The sequence below is a fragment of the Saccopteryx leptura genome, chromosome 2 (genome assembly GCF_036850995.1).
Source record: "Saccopteryx leptura isolate mSacLep1 chromosome 2, mSacLep1_pri_phased_curated, whole genome shotgun sequence".
Lineage (NCBI taxonomy): Eukaryota > Metazoa > Chordata > Mammalia > Chiroptera > Emballonuridae > Saccopteryx > Saccopteryx leptura.
The window spans coordinates 99,819,885-99,844,644 of NC_089504.1; the positions used below are offsets into that span (position 1 = coordinate 99,819,885).

General features: G+C 42.9%; 1 pseudogene; it reads left to right on the forward strand.

Annotated features, from left to right (window-relative positions):
* The first annotated feature begins 314 nt into the window (after positions 1-314).
* LOC136391467 (RWD domain-containing protein 1-like) lies at positions 315-21,156 on the forward strand (annotated as a pseudogene).
* Positions 21,157-24,760: the final 3,604 nt, after the last annotated feature.

A 24,760-nucleotide genomic window follows, 5' to 3' on the forward strand; every position in this document is an offset into this window, starting at 1 on the left:
GATCAGGGCTTGTTTAAGGTAGTACAATGATTGGAATGACTTGTACAGTAGCCCACAAGCTGCGTGCACCAGAAAAACTTAAATGAGGAAAACTTGCCAAGAATGTAAACTTGTGGGATACTGAAGATCCCAGCGAGAATAGGGAAATAAAAGGAAATTCAGAGTTGTGAACGTCAGTCTGATTAGAAATGTGAACTAGGATGTCTTTATGGAAAGATATGAAATCCAGCAGGTTTAAAGACTAGCAGTATTTTCCACCAAGCCAGCTAAGACTGATTCTAGTGGATATACAACGAAAAGTGACTCAAGAAGTAATGGAGGTAAGAAGGGGCAGTCTGGGCGAAGGAGAACAGGTGACATTGGGAGGTGGCAAAGTGTCCTGCTGTCACTGCTGAGTCAGGGAGTGACGGCTGTTGTGTTGATAGTGTCATGCAGATGAGTAGGGGACTTGGTAAGCTAAATAAGCTAAGGAACCCAGACAGGTGTAACTGCCGTTTTTGATGTCTCCGTTTGTTTCAGTGTTACCCGCCTGAGAAAGAGACGGTTACTCTGGGGAAAATGCTTAAAGTCCAAGGTTCTGGAGGTCAAGAACAGGACCTTTGAACACGCACATGCGTGAAATCCAAGGATAGGAAAGTGTGTGTATGTGTTGGGGGAAGGAGAGGCAGGAAGTCATCCAGCAACAATATACAGCGATTTAACAGAGAGGAGAGGAGGAACAGGAGAAACCTCAGAATGAACCACCCTTGAAGTGAGCGGATACTTCAGTGTAACAGTGAAAAAAGAAAAAAAAAAGTTATTCTAACAGCTGTGCCAGATTTCCCACGACAGAGGGAACTTCCCTTTTGAGAGAATAACTTTGATGTGCTACTGAGCTCACAAGAAAACCCTAAAAACAATAATGTCAGCAGGTCCTGGGCACCAGGAGAGGGAGGGAGGGGTTGCTTTTGCCAAGAAAGTTATAGGCAATGGGATGGTGGTTTGTGCTTCTCAGGGGATTGGGGGCTACTTTTGACAAGAAGAGGGGAGGGAGAAAAGAAGGGAGGTAGGGGGACAGGCTGAATACAACAAAAACATTTCTTCTTCCATTTCCTCCTGCAATTGTCTGTTAGTCCTTGGACTCTCAAATGTTTTGTGTGAGTGGATTTTGGTGTGTTTGCGGGAATTGCTATCTGGGTCAGAACTCTACAGAGTAGGGTAGCCCTTCTGTGAGCCAGCGCCAAGGTAGGTGATGGTGAGGGCTGAGGCTGTGGGACCTTGGACCCTGACCACCATGCAGCTGAGGCTGAGGAACCACCTTACCTGCATCTTAGGGCTAAGTGAGGCCTGCTAATGACCAAGAAATAGGAATTGCCAGTGTGCACCCAGTTTTCTACTCCCTACTGTGGAGGAAACAGCAAAAAAAAAAGCATCTCCTTTTGAATAATTTTGAATTTGCTTGTGAAAAAAAAAGAGAGCAAACACTCATTCACAGCGGTATAGCCAATAGATAGTGCCAAGAGGTGGTATGTGTGGGGAACAGAGGCCTGTGAAAGGAGCCCCGAGGACAGACTGCAGTCACAGTGGGGACCCAGGGGACATCTGTGAGCGTGGACCTGCATGGTAATTAGAACTTGGACAGGGAGAATAGCAGACAGCAGGGACCTCGCCACCATCAGGGAAACAGCAAAGGGCTCTGCACCCCTGAAGAAATGAGTTTATTTAGAGGATTAGTAAGAAAAAAAAATTCAAAAGGAAATGTAGAACCGGTTGCAAAGGGCTGAATTCCAGCCTTAAATTGCTTAGGAATGACTGTAGGAAATGAGTCTCATAAACACGGCTGAAGGAGTGGACAGGCTGGAGCCACAGGTGACTTCAAGTCTGAGGGCAGGAGAGCAAAGGGCAGGGACGTGAGAGGTGTGGGAGGCCCGGGGCAAATCGGAGAGGGATCCTAGCCAGCGGGTGAGAAGGCTGTGTAAGGACACCCAACAGAGGTTGCAGAAGTTCGGCTGGGAGCTGGGCTGAATCCATGTAGTGCTTGGGGTGGGCCCATCCCAGGAGCTCCGGGATAGGCTGCCGGGCCACTGTGGTGGGCAGTGTGAACCCACCTGTCTCTTGAAGAGGGCAGGGGTCACTGATCTCCCTGCTGTTCTGAGCTGTTCTGGACCCCAGCAGGGCCAAGACTGAACGTGGCAGACTGCCTTTAGGCATCCTTGTCACAAGATTGGAAAGGTCCCCGAGTGCACCATGGAGCCACTAGCTTTCACTGGCCCTTGAGGCCAGGACTCACAGCTTCTCCACTCAGTTTGCTATTCCTGCCCCCGTGCTTACTGAGAAAAATAATTGGGGACAGTCAGAAAAGGAGCCAGGGTGGAGAGGGGCGCAGAGGAAGTGGCGTAGGCCTGTAGGAAGAGCCAGGAGAAGAGCAGAAGGTTCTCTGTGAGGTGGCAGGGCCAGACCTACCCAGGAGAAGCGGGGCAGAGCCTCTTGGATGGAGGAAGGGGCAGCTGTTTGGGGCTGGAGGAGAGCGTGCAGGTTCTGTGGGACACAAGGCAGCCTGGAGATGCAGTCTGAGAGTATGACGTCAGGGGTGGGAGTGTCCTTTTTTTCTCAGGATACCTAGAACTAACTCCAAAGCTACAACTGGCCTTTCCCACCGAGTGGTTTATACCTGAATAATGCGAAGATGATCCACCATGCTCTTGGGCCACATGTAGAGATGAATTGTGGACGGAAGGGAGCACGCTCACCCTCCAGCCTGCCTTCGGTGGCACACGCACTGCTTCTGTCCTCACGTAGCTGCAGTGTGGCTCCAGCCATTCTGGACCCAGGACCACCACGGGCAGACAAGATGCGTCTTTTCCCTCCAAAAACATTAAAGCTGTGTGACCATATGATATGACAAATCAAGATCAGACATTTAGCTGAAAAGCCCTTCCTTGCCCACGTACCTCAGCATTTCCTGACAGCCTCACCGATGAGTCAACTGAGCAAGCGTTACTGAGACCAACCCATTCCTGGTCTTCTACAAAGTGTGATAAATGTCATAACAAATTATTTCTTGCCCCTTTGATTTGTACTTGCTTTTGTGTTGTGTGCCAAATGGCACCTGTGATTGTATCTACATCACTGACGTACAAAGTTGTGATAATTATTTAGATAATTCAAGTGACAGAATTCTGAATTTTTTTTTTTTTTTTTTTTTTGGTACTGGCAATGAGTGGGTTTTTCTAAAATCAAAATAATTGTCTCTATTTTCTACTTCACTTCTTCTGAATATACAACTCAGGCCTAATTCTTATAAAACACATAGAAAACTCATTTTTCCAAGTAGGAGGGATCATCTTAGCACCCCCTTAAGAGTCACATTAAGAGTCACACAATAAAGCAGAAAAGAAGAAACAGACACTCCTTAGGTTCATTGAGTTTGAAAGTAAATTAACCTCAGGCCAGAATGTTCTGTTGTGCAGATAAGTGTAACTTAACTGGTGAAAGCAATAAACAGTGGCTACGCAAAGGAAACAGAGCAATTACTAGAACTTACTACTTTTTTTTTTTATCGCTGCCTAAATGCCAAAAATGGAGCATCAGAAATTGAACTATGCCTGAAAAATATGGTAATATGTACTTCTGGTGAAAGCACAATAAAGAATTTTAACAGCGGGTCATTTTTTTCCGGGTGCCTTTATAAGGCCTCAGTGTGCTTTACCCACATGAAATTGCAGGGAGCACTCCTCTGTCAGCAGTTTCCTCTGTGCCCTCCTTCCCCTCTCCCTCCCCCACCCTCCCCCTCCCCCCAACCTCTCCTCCTGCCCACCCCTCTCCCTCCCCCCTCTCCCCTCCCTCTCTCCCAGTCCCTCCCCATTCTCCCAATCTCTTCTCCTCCCCCTCCCCTCCCCCACAAGCAGGCCTGGAGAGTGGGAAGGTGCATAGAGGAGGACACTGTCTCCCTGCACCGCCCCCCCCCCCCATGCAGCTAGATGGGTTGATCTCTGCACTCAGCACGCGTGTAAGCGGGTAAGCTGTTCTCTGGGCTGCTGCACAGCACCACCACTAACATTGTCCGTACTTTGGGGAACCCTTCCTGTGTCCCAGCAGTGGTCCTGTGCATAGCTCTTTGTGGAAATGCGAAGTGACCCTGCGGTACCAGTCAAGGTTCTGTGGAGCAACAGAACCAGAAGGATGTGAGGATATCTCTGTCTCTATGTGTAGATACCTCCATCTACCCACCTAGCCATCAGTCCATCTGTCTAGAGGGAGGGAAGTTGAAATTATTGTGAGGAGTTGCTCTTGCAATCATGAGAGCTGAGAAAGCCAGCCATGGCTGTCTGCAAACTGAGACCGAGAGAGCCCTGTCTAGCTGTGTAGCACCTTGGCCCTGAGGGCCTGAGAACCAAGCAGCCCTGGGGTAAACCCCGGTCTGAGGGCAGGAGAAGGTGAGATGAGCTGCCCCCCACTCAACAGTCAGACACAGATGGAGGGAATCTCCCAGCCTCTATCTTTTTGTTCCATTCCAGCCAGCCCACACTGGGGAGAGCAATTCAAATGTTACCTTCCTGTGAACACACCCAGACCATGTTTAACCTGGGCGCCCAGTGGCCAGCCACATTGTTACATAGAGTGAGCCGTCACATCTGCCCAAGCTCCCAGGACTGTAAGCGAGAGCCGGGATGTGAGGTCAGAAGCTGTGCCCCTCACCCCAGTGCCCACCACCTTACCTCTGATCTAGTCTTGCTTTCAAAGATAGAAACCAGAAAGAAGAGAAAACTCATGATGAATATTTTACCTCATCAGTTTCGGCTGAGTCGCCTCCTGTCTGTGGGCTACTGCAGCAGTCTGTCACCCACTTCCAGCTCGTTGTCACCATGTACAGTGCCATGCCCATTGGTGCAGATTGACCTCCCAAAAGCTCACATCAAATCACATTGCTCCCTTTTTAAAAACCTCAGTAGACCCTCTTGTTAACAAAGAATAAAGGCCCAACTCCCTTGTTTGGAATTTAAGGTCCTCAGCAGTTACCTGATGCTAATTTTTCCAGGCTTAGCTCCTTACTCTGTGAATTCCAAACTGTGGGTGGCAACCACAATGGATTATGCATCAGTTTAATGGAAACTAACCATACATTATATGTATACATATAACTGTGGTTAGTGAAGCTTTATCCGTATATGTGTTTCTGTGCACCATGTAAAACAGATCTGATTAAAGCTCACAGTTAAAGCAACATGAAGTCGTGACCAGGTGCCGCTGATGCCCGCCCTTCTCCCTGGAGCCCTAGGGTCCCGTGAAGAGGCTGCAGGGGGCCACGGGGGCACAGGAAGGGGAGCAGGGCATCAGGCATTCTCTCTGTTTAGTTTATCCCTCTCTTTTTGGTATCGGGCTTCTGCCTGATAATGAAAGGTTCTGCCCCTCCTCACTCTGGGTAGATACCCTTCACCCCCAAAATCCTGGGGTTCTTCCTGCTTTGAATTTGTGTAGCACTTACCCGCCCTGGTAGTAGTCATATGATATCTTGTACCATTTATCTTTCTTCCATGTGAAGCAGGTAGCCGCATTCAAATAGTGTTATTCAAAACAAATTCTGATATAAAAAGATTAGAACTAAGTTTTCAGGGCAGTCAATTTAAAGACTAGATAATAGCTGTTACATACTTGCTGGGGCCGTTGAGCTTTCAGTTTTCACATTGTACACCTAGAGCTAATATAATATCTCAATTGAAAATAAATTTTAGCATAGCCTGATCAAGCGGTGGTGCAGTGGATAGACCATCGGCCTGGTAATCTGAAGACCCAGATTGCAAACTCCGAGGTCACCAACTTCAGTGTCAGAAGCAACCACATGACCCTGTGGTTGCTGGCTTGAGCCTAAATGTCACTGGCTTGAAGCCCAAGGTCACTGGCTTGAGCCCAAGGCTGCTGGCTTGAGCAAGGGGTCATGGACTCAGCTGGAGCCCCTCCACCCCTGGTCAAGGTACATATGAAAAAGCAATCAATAAACTAAAGTGCTGCAACTATTAGTCGATGCTTCTCATCTCTCTCCCTTCCTGTTTGTCCCCCCCCCCCTCTGATAAATAAATAAATAAATAAATAAATAAATTTTAGTTTACAAAGATAAAAATTAGTCCTTTGAAATAGTACTTCTTAAAAACAGTTTGAATAAATTAAGTAACCTGGCCAGGCTCTAAAAATGCAAAACAAAAAATGTCCTAGTATTTTAGACTAAGGATTGCTAACCTTTTTTTTTTAATCTCACAGTGCTAACTGTAAAAAAAGTTAAGTACATCTATCTGTTCATCCACCCATTCATCCATCCATCTAAAGAGACACAGAAAGAAGAGAAAGAGAGAATGTATGTACTAAAGTCAATTAAAACATTATTAGTAAAGCTTAATATATCTTATTTTTGGACAAATAAATGTAGTAAGAAAATCCAATATTCTCCTTCCATCAGAGAGGATAATCTTATAAAAGCCCTGCGCATCATGACCCCACTTAAAGGTTACTTGTGTGAGGGGGTTCAGAGATAGTTCATGTACCTAATAAACTAATTGGAAATTTCTTTTTTAATTTAATCAAATGTATATTTTAGGACCTCAATCCAAACTCATAGAATCTGAGTGTGCATATCTGAATCTTAAAGATATGCACACATTCCTATCTACTTCTTTTCACCAGCCTGAATTTTAGTAGGTAAGAGGGTCTTATTGATATTCTCTAGTTTTGCACTATTTCTGACACATACAGTGCATTTTGGATTTGAAGCTGCATTTGATTCATAAAGTGCCTAAGACTCATCTGTTACAAAAAAGAGCCAAAAAGACATGGTTCTGCCTGAGTTTCTTCCTGTGGTCAGGTAAAGACTGAACAGCCAGTGAGGTTTATTGAAGCTAGGGAGTGACATGAAGTGTGGCGTTGGTCCATCAGAATTTTTTTGACTACAGGTACCAGATACCTCCATGGACAAAGCCAAAGAATACAAGAGCCCTTAAAAGTTTGTGAGTCCTGCCTGACTGGTGGTGGCGTAGTGGATGGAGCATTGATCTGGGTTCCAAACCCCAAGGTTGCCGTTTGAGCACAGGCTCATCCAGCTTGAGCTCAGGATCGCTGGCTTGAGTGTGGGATCATCAACATGATTCCAGGGTTGCTGGCTTAAGCCCAAGGTCACTAGCTTGAGCAAGGGGTCACTGGCTCGGTTAGAGCTCCCCCACCCCGCTGCCCCCACTGTCAAGGCACATAGGAGATGCAATCAATTAAAGTGCCACAACTATAAGTTGATACATCTCATCTGTCTCACTATTTCTTTCTCACTGAAACAAACAAACAAAAAAACGATGTAAGTTCTCTGAGGGCTGGTATTCAAGCAATCACCTGCTAAAGTGTTTGTGGGGAACATTTCTGGATTTGTCCTTTAAAGAACACCATCTGGTCTCGGAACTTAGAGCTTCTTTAACATTACAGCTGGCCCTGAAGTTGTTCTGTTTTGCTATTTTCCATCTTGGGTTCCAGCAGCCTTCCCAATATTTGTAAGATATTTGTAAGATTCACCATCTGCTATTGCTCACTCTGACTTAGGCTTCTAATGTAATAAAAATAGCAATTATTTTTAACAGTACCTTTTTAAACTTCTCATTCCCCTTTAAGAATGTTTACTAATGAATCCTCATGAAGCCTTTAAGGTGAGTAGGTAATTTATTATTGCGTATTTGTTCTTCTGTAAAATGAGAACAGCTTGTCTGTAATGGTAACAGAAGCTTCAAGAACATCTGCTTTGGGGATAACTTCTAATAAGCCTCACATGGAACACTCTGTTCTCTGCATATGAGACTCAACTGTTGCCTGAGTCCCTGAGAAAAGATGGTCCAAATCTATGCATGCTGGCTTGATTTACACTATTTTTAAGTCATTTCATTTTGGGCTGCAGCTATTCTGAACATTCCATCTCGGTAATAAGTCGGAGATATAAAGTCAGGAAGACACACACACATAGTAAATTCAAAGAATGCCTTTATAGTGCATATTTGAGGCACTCTTGCCATTTGAGTAATTCCTGCCATGCATGAGAAGACCAGAGAAAACGGAGTTAAAGTGATCAGTCATGACCCCTGGGACATATATTTGCAGAATTTTTGTTGTGCAATTGACTGCAGTAGCAACTCATTTGCAACCAATTTTGCATGTGGCTTCCTGGTTTAATTCTTTAAAACACAAATGCTATCAAGTCAATCTGCTGATTTCTTATGTTGTAGACTAAATTTTGCTACTCAAAGTAGGGTCTGGGCTCCAGGAGCAAGAATCTGACTTTGCTCCTGCCAAATCCCCTTTTGGAAGGTATTCTCCATATCCATGACTTCAGTTGCAGCCTTCATGCTGGTGAGTCACAATCTCAGCGTGTTGATCAGAGTTCTTTAGAGAAACAAAACCAAAAGTGTATATGTGTACACATGAGAGAGAGAGAGAGAGAGAGAGAGAGAGAGAGAGAGAGGTTTATTATAAGGATTGGCCCACATGATTTTGAAGACTTGGGCAAGTTTTTTTTCTTTCCATATTCTGAGATTACTTTATAAAAAATGAGGAGTAAGATACAAAAATTCACAAGTTGCAGAGAGACGTAGGTTAAATCCTTACCCAAATATCTGGCATAATAAGTGTGTAAAGGATGAGCTATTATGATCACAGATGTGTTTTTACAAAATTAGGCAGAAATCAGTAATGCTGGAGTTACACCTCCACACGGGCGAGAGTGATCAAGCAAGCTGGTTGCTGTCGAACAGGAGAGGCAGCCTACAGAAACCGGAATCGGAACAGCCTGGCGGTCACACACAAACCTGGCTATCCTCTCTTCATCACTTGTTACTTCTGTGTCCTAGGTAATTTATTTCCTCTTTCCAAGTCTCAGTTTTCTTGTGAGGTGTCTAAGAAGCTTCGTGATGTTTTACTGTTAATTTTTTACTGATTTTAGAGAAAGGGAGAGAAAGAGAAACATCAATTTGTTGTTCCACTTATTTATGCACTTATTGGTTAATTCTTGTATATGCCCTGACCAGGGATCAAGCCCACAACCTTGACATAGAGGGATGGCACTCTAACCAATTGAGCTAATGGGCCAGGGCCTGTTCTATATTTTTAAAAAATTTACTGAACTGAACTATGCAAGAATTCTCACCTTCATATATAAATAAAGATGCTTTATCTGCAGGGGTGGGGAAAGCATAGGTAATGTGAATGACCTCTGTCACAAAAATTTTAATTTAAAGCAACAGCTGCCTAGCTCTCTATTGGATTTTAGATAGGAAAGCTACTAAGAAGATACAAAAATGCACCAATATGTTACCACATCCCTTTGACATTCGATCACCTTGCTCTTCAATGTGGTTTTGTTTGTTTTGGGCTCTTTTCCGTTAGGTTATCTTTTAGAGGATGGGGTAACCCACACCGTGCATACTTGACCAGATGTGACTGCTCCATGGCGTGATTATGTTCTGTTTCCTGCCCAGTACCTTCTTGTTCTCCAGGAAGGAAATTAGGAGGTCAAGGGGGGCTCCCAGGTGAAACAGCAGAGGAGCAGCCTGTGCAGAGAGCAGAACACAGCTCCGGACCCCAGCCAGACCGAGGACCACTGCAGCCACCTCAGTGCTGCATCCGGAGAGCCCTCCCACCCTGGACGCCATGTGAGCAGGAGGGAGTGGGCAGCTATTCAAGAGGCTGAGAAGAGTTATTCGGATTACTAGATCAAGCTACATTGGACATGGAGTAGATATTTGGTTAGCTTTCTGCCTGCTAATAAACAGAAGGAAGCTGGAGAGAAACACCTGATTGGTTGTATACAATTTCAAGGAGCTAGTCTTGGAAGGATCTGAGTGGCAGTGGGAATTAACTTTTGCATTGGCTCCACGTCATATCCACATGCTGAGGATGGAGCATCCAGCATACTAGCCGAGGGGCTGAGCATACTGTATCTGGTGGTGAACTTTATGTGTCAACTTGTCTGGTAGGTGGAATGCCCAGGTATTTGGTCAAACATGATTCTGGGTGTGTCTGGGAAGGTGTTTCCAGATGAGGTTAGCACTAAGTCTGTGGACTAAGAAAGCAGACACCCTCCCCAACGTGGCTGGGCCTCCTCCAATCTACCAGAGCCTGAATAAAACAAGAAGGGAGAGGAAGAAACAGTTTGCTTTCTGCCTGACTGCTGAGCTGGGATGTGGTCTCCTGTCCTCAGATTGGGAATTAATGCATTAGTTCCCCCGATTCTCAGACCTTTGGACTTAGACTGGAAATTAGAGTCCCAGCTCTCCTGGGTCTCCTGCTTTCAGAGAGCAGATCGGGAGACTTCCCAGTCTTCAAAATCATGTAGGCCAATACTTATAATAACCACCGCCCTCTCATGTGTACACACACACACACTGTTGGTCTGTTTCTCTAAAGAATGCTGGTAAACACGCTGTCATTTGTGACTCTCCAGCATGCAGGCTGCAGCTGAAGTCACAGATGTGGATAATGCCTTCCAAAACGGGGTTTGGCAGGGGTAAAGAAGATAGCACCTAAGATAGCATCCTGAAGAAGTCCAGTTCTTTTTGTTTTGTTTGTGTTTTTAAGTGAAAGGAGGGAAAATAGAGAGACAAACTTTCTCATGAGCCTCAATCAGGATCCACCCAGCAACCCTCATCTGAGGCCAATTCTCTGCCTATCTGGGGCTGATGCTTGCTCTGATTTTTATTATCTCCTTTCTTCGGCTGGTTTTGGGTTGTCTTTGTTCTTCTTTTTCTAGCTCCTTAAGGTGTGAAGTTAAGTGGTTTACTTTGGCTCTCTCTTGTTTGTTCATATAGGCCTGAAGTGATATGAACTTTCCTCTTATTACTGCTTTTGCTGCATCCCAGAGATTCTGATATGTCGTATTTTCATTTTCATTTGTCTGTATATATCTTTTGATCTCTGCGCTTATTTCTTCTTTGACCCATTCATTTTTTAGAAGTATGTTGTTTAGTTTCCATAATTTTGTGGGTTTTTCCCCCTCTTTTTTACAGTTGAATTCTAGTTTCAAGGCTTTATGATCAGAGAATATGCCTGGTACAATTTTAATTTTTCTAAATTTGCTGATATTGTCTTTGTGGCCCAACATATGGTCAATTCTTGAGAATGTTCCATGTACACTAGAGAAAAATGTATACTCTGTCGCTTTGGGATGAAGTGTCCTGTAGATATCTATCATATCCAGGTGTTGTAGTATTTTGTTTAAGGCCACTATATCTTTATTGATTCTCTGTTTGGATGACCAATCTAGAGCCGTCAGCGGTGTATTGAGGTCTCCAAGTATGATTGTATTTTTGTCAGTTTTTGTTTTAAGATCAATAAGTAGCTGTCTTATATATTTTGGTGCTCCTTGGTTTTGTTCATATATATTAAGGATTGTTATGTCTTCTTGATTCAGTGTCCCCTTAATCATTATGAAATGACCATTTTTGTCTCTGAGTACTTTTTCTGTCTTGTAGTCAGCATTATCAGATATGAGTATTGCTACACCTGCTTTTTTTTGGGTGTTGTTTGCTTGGAGTATTGTTTTCCAGCCTTTCACTTTGAATTTGTTTTTATCCTTGTTGCTTAGATGAGTTTCTTGTAGGCAGCATACAGTTGGATTTTCTTTTTTAATCCATTCTGCTACTCTGTGTCTTTTTATTGGTAAGTTTAATCCATTTACATTTAGTGTAATTATTGACACTTGTGGGTTCCCTATTGCCATTTTATAAATTGCTTTCTGTTAGTTTTGTATCTTGTTTGATTCTTCTCTTTTGTTTTTCTATCATTTGTTTTTGTTTGTTTGTATTCCATACTTCTTTCTTCTGTTGCTACCTTTTTTAAGTCAAGTGTTTTTGTGGTGGTTTTTTCAAGGGTGGTTACCATTAAGTAATGAAAAGGGTACCTACCATATTCATTGTAGTACCCTTTCTTATGAGTATTTCTGCGCTTCATCGTCCTTTGCTACTGTTAATCTTCATCCTTTCTCCCCTTTTTTTTCTTTTGTTGTCACAGTTTAAGTTTGGTTTTATTGTTTTCTTGGTGGAGCTGTTACTTGGGGTTCTGTTTTCTTTTGTTCTTTGAATCTGGTTGGAAAATCCCCTTTAGTATTTCCTGGAGTGGGGGCTTTCTGATGATAAATTCTCTCATCTTTTCTGTATTTGTGAATATTTTTACATCTCCTTCGTACTTGAAGGATAGCTTTGATGGGTATAGTATTCTTGGCTGAAAGTTTCTCTCTTTCAGGGCTTTGAATATTGGGGTCCACTCTCTTCTAGCTTGTAGAGTTTCTGCTGAGAAGTCTGATGATAATCTAATAGGTCTTCCTTTATATGTTGTATTCTTCTTTTCCCTGGCTGCCTTGAGAATTTTTTCTTTGTCATTGGTTTGTGTCATCTTCATTATGATGTGCCTTGGAGTGGGTTTGTTGGGGTTAAGAAAACTCGGTGTTCTGTTTGCTTCTTGAATTTGAGGCTTTAGTTCTTTCCACAGGCTTGGGAAGTTCTCATCTATTATTTGTTTGAGTATATTCTCCATTCCATTTTCTTTCTCTTCTCCCTCTGATATACCTATTATTCTTATGTTATTCTTTCTGATGGAGTCAGACAATTCCTGTAGGGCTTTCTCATTTTTTATTATTTTTGAGTCTCTTTCTTCTTCTCTCTGTTGTGCCTCAAGTTGCTTGTCTTCTATTTCACTAATCCTATCTTCTATCTGGGCTGTTCTATTAGCTAAGCTTGTTATCTCGTTTTTCAGTTCGTGAATTGAGTTTTTCATTTCTGTTTGATTGGTTTTTATAGTTTCAATTTCCTTGGTAATATATTCTTTGTGATCGTTGAGTTGTTTTCTGATTTCCCTAAATTGCCTTTCTGTGTTTTCTTGTATATCTCTGAGTATTTTTAAGATTTCTATTTTAAATTCTCTGTCATTTGGCTCCAAGGCTTCCAGTATGCTAAATCTTTTCTCCATAGATTTTTCCACATCTATTTGTGTTACCTCTCTATCTTTTGTATCCATAATATTCGATTTCCTTTTTCTTATTGGCATCTGAAGGTGGTCTTGTTGATATTCTTAATTAAAATTAATAAAGAATAAAAAGGGAGAAAAAAAAAAGAAAAAGAAAAAAAAGAAAAAGAAAAAAAAAGAAACAAAAAAACACTCCACACACAAAAAAAGTAATGATTTATTATTTCCCCCTTTTTTCTTTCTTCTCCTTCCCTCCTCTCACCTCTTTAGGTAAGTATCGTGATGACCTGTGAATTATATTATGCTAAATGGAACAAAAACTGCCTATAACGGAGGGCCTGATTTGGAGTGAAGAGTTCAAGGGGCAAAAAAGGGAGTAGGGACCTACTAAATGCAAAAAAAAAAAAAAAAAAAAGGAGGATATCTTAGACAAGCATAAAATGATTTGCTTGTAAGTGATGGTCGACTAAGAGATATAATGAGAGGGATAAGAGGGAAACAGAAAAAAGGAGAGAAAAAATAATATTTAAAGAAGAAAAAAATAAAAATAATAAGTAAAAATCTGTTGTATTAAGTGGAGTGAAGACTAAATACAATGGAGTCTTTGGGTTGGGAGGAATGCTAGTGAGTTAAAAAGCAATGTAAAAAGTACCCAAAATGCCACAAAAACAAACAAATAAAGGAAAACCAAGAACAAAAGCAGAAAGGAAAGAAAAAAAAAAAAGAACAAACAACAAAAACAAAAAAAACTTGAGTCCCAAATTAAATAATTTGTTCGTAATTGAGGATTAAATGAGAGGAAAAGTAAAAGGAGAAAAGAAGGAATGAATAGAAAGGAAAAAATAAGAAAAAGAGAGACGCCCCCTGGTGGGTAGAGCGTCGCCCCATGGTGGGCGTGCCGGGTGGATCCCGGTCGGGCGCATGCGGGAGTCTGTCTGACTGTCTCTCCCCGTTTCCAGCTTCAGAAAAATGAAAAAAAAAAAAGAAAAAAAAGAAAAAGAGAGAAACAAAGGAAGAAAAAAATGAAAGGGAAAAAAAAACAAAAAGAAAACAAAAGAGGAGAGAGTGAGAGTTAAGGGTTTTGGAGTGTAACCCTAAGGGAGAGTAAGGATGAAGAAAAGAAATAAAATGTAACACTCATGGGTAGTGTAGTTCAAGAAAAGGGTAGCATAAGATGGGCAGAGAATAAAAGGACCGAGGTGGAGGAAATACAAATAAAGGCAATAAGAAGGAAGAGAGAAACAACAACAACAAAGAATTAGTGGAACAAGTTATAAAGTCTGTGGATTTTTCTTGATTTTGAGAGGTTAACTTCTTCCTTTTTCTTTTCTCTCCCTCTTCCTGGTCGGTGACTCTGTACCCCAGGTTCTGCCCCTGTGTCACGCTTAGGTAGGGATTTGCAGTTGATGGGATTCTATGGCAATGTCATATAATTGGCTTTAGTCTCACTGGTAGTCAAGGCTTGTTGGCGTTTGTAGAGTCCAACAATGAGAGAGAGTTTGCTTTCCTGGAGTCTCTCCCCTAGTCTCCCCTTCCTGAATTAGCAGCCTGGTGATCCAGCTATGAGGCTGCCACTGCTTCTGTCTGGGGAGTAAGAGGCTCAAAGAGCTGGGAAATCCCCACTCTATCCCCATTCAGCGCAAGGCTCTGGGTAAGGCTCTGGCAGTCAGGGTCTCCAGTGTAATCAGGCGGGGGTGGGAGTCAATTGTTGTCAAGGTGACTGTTCAGCGCCTATCATTCAGTTGGACCACTCAACCCAGGCTTTCCACACTTTGTAGCCTGTTTTGGCTGGAAAGAAGATGCACTATTCGCTGCTTGCTATATAGATCTTAATATCTGCCAAGTCCCTCTTTTTAGGTATATCCCTGAATATGGAGGCTCTGTCAATCAGAAGTTGCCCCCGCCCCTTTAGCGAAAGGCACTGAAAAATATTATGCCTCTTGTCTTGGATCGCTGAACTGGGAGAGATCTTATCAATTAGAGCCCCGTGGGTGCGTAGATTTTGTGGGTTAAACTAATTTCAGTGATTGGATCCGCAGCTGTGCTCCAGAGAGTATTTCAGGCTGCCTGCGCGCCCCTCCCCCAACGCTTGATTGTTAGCTCGAATGGCTGGGTGAGGTGCCCCGTCCACGGAGAGAATCTCCTGACTAGTAAAGACAGGTTTGGCGCCCCTCCCGGACTGCGTCACGGGGCGCGCGTGCGCACGGCTTCTCAGAACACGCCAGTGGTGGCCGACACGGCTCGGGGCGCGCGCGCGGCTTCTCAGAGCACGCCGGTGGTGGCCGGCACTCCCTGGGGACGTGGCTCGGGGCGCACGCGCGGCTTCTCAGAGCACGCCGGTGGTGGCCGGCACTCCCCGGGACGCGGCTCGGGGCGCAGGCGCGTGGCTTCTCAGAGCACGCCGGTGGTGGTTGGCACTCCCCGGGACGCGGCTCGGGGCGCGAGCGCGGCTTCTCAGAGCACGCCGGTGGTGGTTGGCACTCCCCGGGACGCGGCTCGGGGCGCGAGCGCGGCTTCTCAGAGCACGCCGGTGGTTGCCGGCACTCCCCGGGATGCGGCTCGGGGCGCGCGCGTGCGCGCCGTGGCTTCTCAGAGCACGCCGGTGGTTGCTGGCACTCCCCGGGACGCGGCGCTGGCAGCTGCACGTGTGGGTTGACTCACCCCAGGCGTATTCCCTCTTCGGCAACAGTCCTTTCGCTTTCAGTGTGTGTGTGGAACTCCGGGATGCTCTGAGGATAAATTTTTCTGTTTCTAGTTGATAAATTTGTTGAGATTTTGGGGAGATCTGTCGGACTCGCTGCTCACGGCGCCATTTCCATGACGTCACTCGGGGGGGGGGCTGATGCTTGCAAACGAGCTATTTTTAGTGCCTGAGGCAGAGGCTCCACAGAGCCATCCTCAGCGCCCAGGGCTGACACGCTCGAATCAATTGAGTCATGGCTGCAGGAGAGAAAGAGAGGGAGAGAGAGAGATAGAGGAGGGAGGAGGAGTGGAGAAAAAGCAGATGATTGCTTCTCCTGTGTGCTCTGACCAGGAATCAAACCTGGATATCCACATACCAGGTCAATGCTCTACCACTGAGCCAACTGGCCAGGGTTGAAGTCCACTCCTTCTTTTTAATTATTATTTTTTTATTTTGCTGAAATGAGAAGTGGGGAGGTGGAGAGACAGATTCCCACATGCGCCCAACCGAGATCCACCTGGCAAGCCCTCCAGGGGGCGATACTCTGCCCATCTGGGGCATTGTTCCATTGCAACCAGAGCCATTCTAGCACCTGAGGCAGAGGCTATGGAGCCATCTTCAGTGCCCGGGCCAACTTTGCTCCAATGGAGCCTTGGCTGCAGGAGGGGAAGAAAGAGATAGAGAAGGTGGAGAGGGGGAGGGGTGGAGAAGCAAATAGGTGCTTCTCCTGTGTGCCCTGGCCAGGAAGTGAACCTGGGACTTCCACACACTGAGCCAACACTCCAACACTGAGCCAGCCAGCCAGAGCTTGCGAAGTCTACTTCTCAAAGTGTTTTTCTTTGAGGCTTAGTGAGGAACTGACATGGTACAAAAAAACGGACAAACACTGCAGAGACAACTTGTTGAAAAGTGGGAAATGCAACCTTCATGGAAGACCTTGGTGTGATCACAGTTACAGCACTGAGTGGGCATCAGACCAGATGTTATAAAGGAAAAAATAATGACTCTTCCTCTCTAAGAAGACCACACACAGCCTATGGTATACTTCAGTACTAGCGGCACATATTGTAACCTCCCAGTATGAATCTAGACACCAGTTTTACTCTCTTTCTCTCTCTCTCTTTCTCTCTCTCTCTCTCTCTCTCTTTCTCTCTCGGTGTACACATGGGTGCACAACAAACTGATAATAACCAGAACTGAGGGAGACACAGAGCCAGTGCAATGGGCTAGGTGTAAACCAGTCCACATTCAGGGGCCAGGCTCTTTACTCTGATAAAATGAAGAGCTGCACCACACAGCGGGCCAAACCAGAACCTAGTAAGAAGCTGCAAGCTCACTGAAAGGGGCTACTGCATCTGACAAAGCTTGGGGTTGGGGGACTTGAGGAGCAACATTGGGAGTCCCTGGCTTACTGACAGACGTTCTGTGTTTTCTGTTACACAGATTTAAGCAGCACCAGAGGACAAAACCAAAAACAACCACTCTGGGTTGCCTGGGAACCCCCCATCTCCTCACTTGCCACTACAAGACCACAATCAAAGGTTGGGGAAATGTAGTGAGTTTGCTCAATTACAAGCTCTAGTTGAAGACATTGTTGACAACATATTTGCTGATTCCTAAGCAATACCAAGTGGTATTACTATTTGGTCTGCAAATTGGCAGACTATGAGTTGGGAAGCTGATGGCAATAAGGTAGAGAAATATAATTAAACATCACAACATTTCCACATAATGGTAGGGAATGGCCCAGTTCACACCTTAAAGAATATATTTGGAGTCAGATAACAGGAAGTAATGGGCAAATACTCTAATTAGACAAGAACACACTATCTCATAGAAAATAACAAATTGGTTCCAGAAAACTTAGGACACTCTAGAAACAAAGTCTTCATGACAAGGGCCCAATAAGGACACATTCCTTTAAGCAATGAAGCTATTTTAACAGCTATCTGATGAAGGAAGATTTTCAGCCAGTCAAGGGAGAAATGAATTGTCAGACAAGATAAATTGAGCCAGAAATGGCAGTTGGGTTCCAGGCAGATATTATACAGAATAGAGGAATACTGTCTCAAAACCATGGTAACAAACTCAAGGTTAGCAGTTACTGTCCCCAAGCTCTGCAGTGCCTGCTGGGCCACTTTGGTAGGACTGTAGCCATCTCTTTCCAGTAATGCCACCTACTCATGTACAGAAAGTCAGAGACAAACTGGACAGCTCAGCTGTCAAGTGCAGGAAGGGGCGGGTGATGTGGTTGGTGAGCCTGGAGGTGGGGGCTTCGGCCTCCCCTCCTCTCCAAGTGGGGGCGGGACAGGAAGTTCCTCTGACTCATCTGGCCCATTCAGATTTAAGTAGCAACCATTTAAAATAGCCCAGAGGACAAAAACAAAAATAAGGCCTTCTCTTGCAAAAGACCCATGACAATGACTAACTAGCTCATCACTCAATAAACAGAATGCAGAGAAAAACAAATTTACAAAGTCAATGCTATTGAATGTAAGCTGAATAAGCTCTAAAACTTGGTTGGTAAATGTAGAGTTTTATAAACTATATTAATAATGAATGGCACGAGTAATATTCCTATTTTACATAAGTTGTTGGACAAATTACATTTGTTTGATAATTCTGGGTTCAAAAATAGATATATATGTCTTTTCTCTAACCTCATTATTTTAAACCCCCTATATTCCCTCTGTTGAATTCATGGGTCAGGTTACTTACCATTCTTTACACAAAATATTTTAAGACACAAAAATATATACATATGTATTTAAATAAAGAATAACTGCTATTGTATACTAGGACTGGTTATTGTAAACTCTGAATAATAGTGCAAATCATTTTAACTTTGTTATTTTACTTCTGTTGTTATGTGTTGTTTAAACAGCATCCTTTTGATTTTTGAAATCAATAATAATTATATTACACTGTAAGCATAATTCTTGAGATCTTAACTGACTAAGACTTGTTACTAATATTAAATTAATGAATGACATTGTTACATGAAATCTTTGGTGATTAAAATGCAGAAAGACAGATTATGAAATGATTGATCATGCTATAATGCATATTTGCTATTTGCAAAGCTCCAATGAAGATGGTAAATTTAGGTGAGATATATTGCCTTTCATACTTCATTAATAAGCTTCATTTATTTTAAAAAGCTGAAGTTAAAACTTCAACTATGTTTATGTATTTGTGTATATTTAAACTAAAATGCATATAAAAATGTGTTAAACTGAAAAAGCTTATGAGTAATAAGTAGGAAAGCAAATATTTTAGATAAAAATTTATTTTAATCTTGGACTATCCAGTCTGCTCTTTAAAAATGAAAGGAAACAATACGTTCTTTGTCTTCTGAGGAGGACTGAACTGCAGTTAACTCTTATCTCTACAAGAGCCATACTTCTGAGGGATTCTCAGTTTGTTGCTTTACACTAATTTCTTGAATCATTTTAAACAAAAGTCTCATTTCTAAAAAGCTAAATTTACTTATTACTATGCTTAATTTAAACTTTTTCTGGCTTTAGTAATTTCTTCTCTATGACATATGTTCATCTCCTAACATGATTAAATGTTTGGCAACTTTCTTTTTTTCTTGCTGAACAAGTAAAAACAAGGTCTTTCTATGAAATCACTCAGATCTAGGACCAAAATCCCCAAAATTACTACTTAATTTTAGAAGTCATGTAGGTCCAGCCACACCAGGTGGTGGCAAAGTGAATAGAGTGTTGGCCTGGGATGCTGAGGACCCAGTTTTGAAACCCAAGGTCGCCAGCTTGAGCGCGGGGTTGCCAGCTTGAGCATGGGATCATAGACACGACCCCATGGTGGTCGGCTTGAGTCCAATGTCGCTGGCTTGAGCAAGGGGTCACTGGCTCAGCTGGAGTCTCTGGGTCAAGGCACATATGAGAAAGCAGTAAATGAACACCTAAAGTGCCGCAACAAGTTGATACTTCTCGTGTCTCTTCCTTCCTGTCTCTCTCTCTCTCTCTCTCTCACTGGCACAGCTAAAAAAGTAAAAAAAAATTAATAAAATACAGTTACTGTATGAAGCAAAAATTATAACAATGTATCATAGTTTTGCATATATATATGTATGTAATATGTGCAACAACTATAGGATAAAAGATGAGTGAGGTTATAAAGAAAGCTATATAGCCCTGGCCGGATAGTTTGATTGGTTAGAGCATCTTCTGAAGATCAGAGGTTGCTGGTTTAATCCCTGGTCAGGGCACATACAGAAGTGGATCAATGTTTCTCTCTCTCTCTCGCTTTCTCTCTCTCTCTCCCTTCCTCTCTCATGAAAATCAATAAATAATAATTAAAAAAAAAGAAACCTATATAGGTGCAAGGTTTTTTTATTATTATTATTTATGTGAAGTAGTACACCATTAATTCTAAATAGACTGTGTGAAAATAAGAATATACATTGTAATCAATAAATCAACTATGGGGTGGGCGAGGTACAGTTAAAAAGCCAATAGGAAATTAAAATGAAATTCTAAAAAAATATTTAATTAGCCAAAATAAGACAAGAAAGGAAGACAAAAGGTGACACAATCAGATGCAGCAAACAGAAGACAAGCAGCAAACTAGGTGCCCTAAATTAAACCATATCCATAATTCCAATAAATGTAAATGGAGCAAACTTTCTATTCAATCTCAGATATTATTACAGTATATTTTGTTAAAGAAGTAAAACTGGTAATACTATAAAAGAGTCAGGGTAGGCAGACCCCAGGGCTTCCAGCTCGGTGTGCTGCTCCTCCTCTGATTTGTCATAGAGACCCTCGCTGATGCCCACGGATCGCTCCGGCACCCAGGTGGCTGCTGCATTGGAACTGTGGCCACCACAGGACAGTGGGGAGTGACCCGGTGGGTGCAAACGCCCAGTCTGGAATACCCTTCCAGCTTCCCCATTACTGTGATATCTGAAGCTGGAGAAAAGGATGAAACTGTCCAGACTACCCCGGGTTTGTATACGGTGAAAAGTACACAAAGCACCCTTTATGAAATATTCTCCCAGCAAAATCTAGAAGATAGTGACACTTTAGGCATTTTTAAGTGATTAGCAAGCACTACAGGCAGAAGAAAATCTTGGTATGCTGATGGATCTTTACTTTAGTGATAGCTGTGCAAGAAACAGTTAATGAAATGGAGATCAAATAAAAACTAGAAGAGAAGAAAGAAAGAAAATAAAATCAAAAGAAGCAGAAGGAGCCGAAAAGCAATTCTCTTGTGGCACTCCAGTTACAATTGAGATTTTCTTAAGTTGGAAAGCTAAGTTTGATGCAGAACCCTTGGAAATTAAGAAGAAATGAATGAAAGAAGAACAAGCAGGAAAATATAAATCAGGTGGGAAACAGCCATTTGAAAGGGATCATAATCCTGACACATCTGATTCCCAGTTCTTAGAGGATGCTGGGAACAGTGTGGAGGTGGACAAGCCTTTGTTCTGGGAACTGGATGATTTGGCGCTAGGGGATGAGGAGGACGGTCCAGATTACGATTCTGCATGACCTCTCTGAGTAATGGACCATCCCGTCTGCATAGTCCTGCTGGCCACAGCATCAGTGGCCACGCTGAGAGGGTGTTCACTTACTTTTATTTTTCAAGAAAAAATTATTTTCAGGAGAATATTCTTCTTATAGCTTTCATCCTTGAACTTAATCAACTGACCTTACAATTTCACAAATCAAATAAAAGTTAACAAGCAAAAACTTAACTATTTGCTCTCTGGAAGAGACACACTTTCGGTTTCTGCCTTTTGTCTCTACAACATTTGAAAGTATAACTCAATTTCTATCACAGGCAGAGAAATAATTCCCTAGAAATTCCTTTTTCTGCAACAAAATCCTGACAAGCGGCAGGACTAGCTTTAGTTAGATATATGAGAGTGTGGTTTGCTTGGGGCATCTGTCCACCCGTCTGAGTGCTCCCCGACTGCCATGCCAACCAAAGCCCACTTGCAGTGTTTGCCTTCTGACTGAGCCCAGCCCATGCTCTGTGTATTGCTAGGTGTGGCTCCCTTCTGTTCCAGCTCCTCCAGGTCCAGGTGTTCTTGAATTACATAATTTGATAAAGCAATTCACTCAAGTGCTATTCACTAACAACATTTACTACTCTATGACATGGCTGTAACAAGGGCTGTAACAACTGATATTTACTGAGTATTTAAAGTAGGACCATACTCAGTGCTAAGCACATCACAGGTGCCATCCACTTAGTCCTCCCCAAGAGCTGTAGGAGGCAGATGTTGTAGTTGTCAACATTTCCCAGTCAAGGAAACTGAGATGTGTGAAAGGGAGTCTTTCCCCTCCACCACACACAGGTACACGTTTACAGTTCAAGTGTTAAAAGCAGGATTTAAACTCAGTGCAAGTGATTCTAACACACAGGCTCTTAAATCTAAGGAATAGTTCTGGCATAATGACAGGCAGGAGAGAAGAGACACAGGGGCAAAGTAGCTTTTTCTGTCCTTTGAAACCATTTAAGTAGCCCTCTATTCCCTATGTGTCCGTCGGCCATGTTGGATGACTTTAATTCAGTCCTTTACATATGTTACCTCGTTTATTCTTTAGGACCAGCAAGGCAGGCTCTTCTTATCCCCACATTACAGATGAGGAAATATAAATGTTTTGAAATTTTTAAAGTGAAAAGTTTTGAAGTAAGGAATACTGATCCTTCCTCTCAATAAACTAATCTCATGAGAGAAAAAGGTAAAAAAGCAAAACGAACAAAGAAACCACACACATAGTATGTCAGGTATGATGTTTTCACCACACATCTTTATTTGGTAGGATCACTTCGTACAACAAGCTTGTATTCAGATACTACTGGTGTAATGAAAATGACACAAAAAGAACAAAATTGTACAAAACCATTTTCTGAGGGTAGAAAATTCTGCTTCTAACACATTGGAGACTCGGCCTCTGAGGAGCCTGATGTCTTCCCTCCCAGCAGCTGGGACATGCCAGCTGGGATTCAGCACACACAATGTTCTCCAGGAAGAAATGAGTGTGGCCAATGGCACAACAGGACCAAAAGAGTGGCACCACAGGGCCTTGGGTAGTCTGTTCTGCTGCTTACAAAGTCGTTTTTGATGTCTGGATTGTCGCTAACCAAAGAGAGGGAAAAACTGTCTTGTCATGTCTCTGAAGTTCTTTGGAGCACTGATGGTCATGGCTTGGTGGATGTCTGTCCTTTGAAAAGTGTTAAGCTGTCAGTACCTCCACTCTCTGTGCCACCTGCCCAACAATGACAGGTCTTGAATGAGAATGTCTAGGTGTCCTGGGGAAAAAAAGGGAACTTGAATAGGAGGTAGGAGATTATGACAAAACACTGTGCGCCCAGACTTGCATAGGACTCTGAAGCTTGCTAGTGTTCTGACTTCTGGCAAATTGATTTACAAACCAGAGTCCTCCTCTGTGAGGGTCAGGGTCCTCCTACGGGCTTGCTCTGAGGATGCAAGGAGGCACGGGCTGTTGGTGCTGTCAGGGAGGACAGCTTTTCCCTCTAGCCTCTTACTTTAGTGACCTGGGGCCTGCAAATTAATCACACAGAAGACATATTAACGAGAGAATAAAAGATGTATTTTTATGCATATTGGAGCTAACAAAAGAAGTACCTAGCTCCCTAAATGGTCAAAGTGAGATAGAGGCTTACAGGTCTAACTTAGTGAAGAAAAGAAGGGAGGAGAAAGGGCTTCTATGAAAAGGCCAAATAGGGTTGTTTAGGAAAGACAAATGGGTTTCAAGGAGAACAAATGGGAGATGAGAAATTTTGTGATAATATTCTTTAAGCAGGTGTGAGTGCTCTTCGCGAAAATGCAGAGCCGATTTGTGATTTGGTTATTTTGGTGTCTCTCATGGGAGCAGACCTCTCCTGAAGAGGGAACTCAAGGCAGCCTCATTTCTTGGAAGCAGCAGCTTTTTGTCAGATAACGGAAGCTCTGAGGAGGCATCTTTCTGCATCTGTTGATTCCGAAATGTCTTCTGCTTAAAATAATCTTCATCCCAACTCTGGGGGTCCCAGTAGGTCCCCACAGCAGCACAGTCACGCAGGGATGTTAGGGCGGGTCTGGAGTTTTGGGGGTGGTCGCTAGAGCTGGGTACAGGGAGCTGAAGGAGAAGAATCTCTGGTATGAACTCAATTGTGTCTCCCCAAATTCACACACTGAAGCCCTAGCTAGCCCCTAATGTAACTCTGTTTAGATACAAGGCCTTTCAAGAGGTCATTAAGATTAATGAGATAATAAACATGGGGCCCTAATCCAATAACACCAGTGTCCTTTGAAGGAGACAGGGACACGACAAAGTGAGAAGGTGGCTGCCTGCCAGCCAAAGAGAGGCCCTGGGAGAGACCAAACCTGCCCACACCTTGATCTTGGCCTTCTAGCCCAGTCTGTGGTATTTGTTATGGCAGCCTGGGCTGACTAATACACCCTCTTTAGGCTCTATTACTGATTTAGAGTAGTGGTTTTCAAAGTTTTCTTACATTTGGGTACCAGTAAAAATAGAATAATTATTTCAGGGACTGCTAAGGCAGAAATAACAAACATTATTAGTATTTGTTCATTATCTTTTATTTATAATGTTATAAAATGAAAATTTCCTAAAATAACCAGATGAACAGTAATATATCTCTATATCTTCTAGCTATTTATCTATCTATCTATCATCTATCTATCTATCTATCTATCTATCTAATACAACTGAAATTTCTAGATAACAATATTTAATTCAAGTAAAGTTAGTACAAAATCTGCTATCACTTCTTTGCAAGAACACTCGATAACTGAGGCTGCAGTTTTGTTTTCGAGAGATGAAGTGTTGCAATGACATTCATTCACTTTCTCTGTTTGGTTTTTTATTTGTGATAGGGCTAAAAAAGTCTTCTCGCCAAGTAGGTAGTAGATAATGTGAATAAAAATTTAATAGCTTTGTAACTAAGAAATGATTATTCTTCTTCCAATGATATCCAAAATTGTGACAATGATTGCATTTTATGTTTGCACCAGAGTGACATCAGAAGATAAGCCTATCAGTTTTCTTTTTCACAGTGCTGAGGGGAGCAAGAGTTGATGTCTTCCATGAATGGGTCACTGATCCAGAGATTACCTTT